This window comes from Mus caroli, unplaced genomic scaffold (genome assembly GCF_978045245.1).
Source record: "Mus caroli unplaced genomic scaffold, Mus_caroli_1 scaffold_34, whole genome shotgun sequence".
NCBI lineage: Eukaryota > Metazoa > Chordata > Mammalia > Rodentia > Muridae > Mus > Mus caroli.
Window position 1 is genome coordinate 576,458 of NW_028227289.1, and position 4,220 is coordinate 580,677.

At 35.4% G+C, this 4,220-nt stretch overlaps 1 long non-coding RNA gene across 1 annotated transcript; it reads left to right on the plus strand.

Moving 5' to 3' along the window:
- Positions 1-294: 294 nt before the first annotated feature.
- LOC146999819 (uncharacterized) lies at positions 295-1,848 on the plus strand. Its single transcript, XR_015046379.1, has 3 exons — positions 295-461; positions 1,316-1,381; positions 1,561-1,848. It is a non-coding gene; the product is annotated as an uncharacterized LOC146999819 (long non-coding RNA).
- Positions 1,849-4,220: the final 2,372 nt, after the last annotated feature.

A 4,220-nucleotide genomic window follows, 5' to 3' on the forward strand; every position in this document is an offset into this window, starting at 1 on the left:
TTTTTATGTGGCATAGTTCATTGATATGTTTATGGTCTGTGACCCTTTCACCATCTTTTAGATGATATCCCGTTTCCCCTTATTCAATATTTCTCCATCACATTGAACCTGTTTTACATTGAGTAAAATTTTAACCAGGGCTCACATGTCTTCCTATGGACCAGAATCATCTTGGCAGTTGGTCCTAGGGTGATTATGAGGTCGTACTTGAGCACGCAATGGCATATTATGATGTCACAAGTAGTATATAAGGCCAGGCCGGAAGCAGCTCATGCCAGTTATCATCAGGCAGAATAGCGCAAATAGGTTACTAAAAACAGATCCAGCTTGATTGATCTATTTTCTATTGCCAGATTTCAAATAAAAATAGGTAATAGTGAGCTGCCATGAACCTTGAATTTATCCTTATTGGGAGCATTGTGTTTGCATTCTTTTTCTTCATCCTAAAAGTTTTAATACAGGTAAGTTGTATATAGGTGATGTATTAACATTAATATAACAGTACATGGGTGGGCATATTTTTGTAAAGCTATGGAAACAAAGAAGGAACTACTAGATGTATTTAATGTGGTGCCTTCCTGCCCTAAATATTTCTGACACTTGGTATGTTCCTTGATAGAAATTTCTAAGTTTTTATTAAGGCTTAAATGGTTGTTGTTTGTTAGAAAACAAATATAGGTCAATAATTATATATTGAACTCTATAGAGACCATCTCATTCAGCATGAGGTAACAGGAGGCTTAAAATAACCATTCACCAAGAGTGAATTATCTTAAAATTGTGTCAGTTCCCTTGAATTCTCTCTTTACCATGAATAAGTTTGTCTAAAAGAGAATTCATTGCTATTGGCTTAAAGTAATAAGTGAATGATTTTACAATTGTATTTTTGCATCCCCAAGACATAGTTATGATTTCTTCATATGTTGTGGGCCGATTGTTTAATGATAATTTACCTTTTTGTGTAAAAAAAAATTAGTGTCATGTTTCATTTATTGATTGAGGCTCTTTCTGTATTTATTGGAGTCCTGTTCTAAAACTCCCTTTCTAGACTTGCAATCTTGAAATATTTTTTCATGACATTGACTTTGCTCAAAAAATGGATTTAATATACAGAAGATATCCAGATTACAAATAATGAGTTATTTTAAGAATGTGTCACTTTTTTCATTTATATCTCTTGCTTGCCTATTATACCTCTAATTTGAGCTGTTTTCATTTTACTTCTATCTTGGTTTGGGAAATTTGTGTTATTTCCAATTATTATCAAATCAAATCATGAATGTAGTTTATGTTTGTTTTTGTTTTAACTAAAAAGCAAATGGAGAATACTTTGCCATAAGGATTAGAGATATTGCTGGTGGATAACTTGGAACTTCTGAAGGTAAGACATTAAACAATGGTTTCCATTTTTGTTTTTCACTCTGTCTGTGATGCCCTTCCACACAAGTCCGTCTCTATATTTTGTGGTAATTTTGTTCATTATCATAGGGAAGATGTAATGAGGAAGTTATTCCAACTTCTGGGCTTCAAAAATCAACAGAATTTAAATTTATTTTACAGATCACTCCGTATGAAAGGCCATCAAAGCTAACATCTACAATACATCTAAGAACAACTTCTTCTCAGTCAAATGAGAACAATGATGTGGATCTTTGGGTCAACGATTTCAACCATGTTATTAATATTACATCTCTACAGACAGTAGGCATATTCAAGGGGATCCTAGTTGACCTGAACAATGGCCACTGGCTCAATTTTTAAAACTCCTATCTATGAGAGAAACCATTTGGCTACATTAAGATTAGGCAAATACACACTCTGAATGTTTCAATAGACAGTGATCGCACAACCAGCAAATAAAATCTTAAATTAATTAAAATCATTTCCTTTTTGCAACTGTGTGTTATTTAGAAGGCTAAGACCATGTTGATGCTCCAGAAGCATATTGTACACATATATTTAAATAACTAATTGAATATATTTGCTAACTCCTATTTGATGGCAGAAGGATTTAGAATCACAATACAGAAAAATAAAATTCAAATTGCTGAGTATTTGCCAGTTAAATGCAGTTAAATTTTATACCTAGGATGTCACAATCAGACTGCATATAGATTTTAAAATTTTATCTAAGTGACTGTAGTATGAAATTATATCTGTCTTCAACTTTTACTAATGTAAGAAGAATTACATGGCCCTGTTTTCTATTAAAAACCTAAAGTTTTCAATCAATGAATTTTTTAGTGAGAACTATCCTGTATCATAATTAATCAATTTTTAAATGTATGTTTCAATGTAATTTTCTGAGTCTTTCAATTCATTGTGGTCACATTGTGAAAAAAAAAAAACATGTTTCAAATAAGTACAGATTAATTATACATTTGTAATGATTTACAATGTTTCATAATCTTGACTATAGCAAAAGTACAGCCTATAAAAAATGGCCTATATGGGATTTCTAGGAAATCTGTCAGTCTGACTCAGACAATAAAGGCACATTGGAAGCTTGCCTGCTTATTTCAACTTGATGCCACAGAAAATGCATTCATTAGTCACTGGTGATTATCCACTAAGCTCCTGTATAAAATAGATTCAACAACCCAATATCAAAGCCTAGGATTCCAAATGTTATATGGGAGAGTTACTTGAATGGTTGTGGAAATTTCCCAAGGGAGGGATTTTTTTTATTATATTTTTTCTTTATTTATATTTCAAATGCTATCTTGAAAGTTCCCTACACCATACACCCACCCTGCTCCCCTATCCATCACTCACACTTCTTGGCCCTGGCTTTCTCCTCTACTGGGGCATGTAAAGATTGAAAGGCCAAGGGGCCTCTCTTCCCATTGATGGCCAGCTTGGCCATTTTCTGCTATATATGTAGCTAGAGACATGAGCTCTTGGGATACTGGTTAGTTCATATTGTTGTTCCACCTATAGTGCTGCAGACCCCTTCAGCTCCTTGGTTACTTTCTCTAGCTCTTCCATTTGGGTTCCTGTGGTCTATACTATAGATGACTATGAGCATACACTTCTATATTTGCCAGGCACTGGCATATCCTCATATGAGATAGCAATACCAGGGTCCCTTCATCAAAATCTTGCTGGCATATGCAATAGTGTCTGGGTTTGGTGGCTGATTATGGTATGGATCCCTGGCTAGGGTAGTCTAGGGTAGGGTAGTCTTGGCTACAAACTTAATCTCTGAAATTCCTTCCATGGGTATTTTGTTCCCTATTCTAAGGAGGAATGAAGTATCCACACGTCCTTCCTTCTTTTTGATTTTCATATGTTTCACAAATTGTTTCTTGGGTGTTCTATGTTTCTGGGCTAATATCCACTTATCAATGAGTGCATATCTAATGACTTCTTTTGTGATTGGGTTACCTCACTAAGAATGATACCCTCCAGATACATCCATTTGTCCAATAGTTTCATAAATTCATTGCTTTTAACAGCTGAGTAGTACTCCATTGTGTAAATGTACCACATTTTCTGTATCCATTCCTCAGATAAGGGACATCTGGGTTCTTTCCAGCTTCTGGCTATTATGAATAAGGCTGCTATGAACATATTGGAGCATATGCTTTTATTAGCAGTTGGAACATCTTCTGGGTATATGCAAAGGAGGGGTATTGCTGGATCTTCCAGGAGTAGTATGTTCAATTTTCTGAGAAATTGCCAGAATGATTTCCAAAGTGGTTATATGAGCTTGCAATCCCACCAGCATTGGACGAGTGTTCCTCTTTCTCCACATCCCTGCCAGAATGTGCTGTCACCTGAATTTTTGATCTTAGCCATTCTGACTGGTGTGAGGTGGAATCTCAGGGTTGTTTTGATTTGCGTTTCCCTCATGTTTAAGGATGTTGAACAGTTTTTCAGGTGCTTCTCAGTAATTCGGTATTCCTCAGTTGAGAATTCTTTGTTTAGCTCTGTTCCCCTTTTTTTAATGTGGTTACTTGAATTTCTGGAGTCCAGTTTCTTGAGCTCTTCGTATATATTGGAAATTATTCCCCTGTCAGATTTAGGATTGGTAAAAATCATTTCCCAATCTGTTGGTGGCCTTTTTTGTCTTATTGACAGTATCTTTTGCCTTCCAGAAGCTTTGCAATTTTATGAGGTCCCATTTTTTAATTCTTGAGCTTACAGCACAGGCCATTGTTGTTCTGTTCAGGAATCCCCCCCCCCCGCCCATATCTTTGAGGCTTTTCCCTACTTTT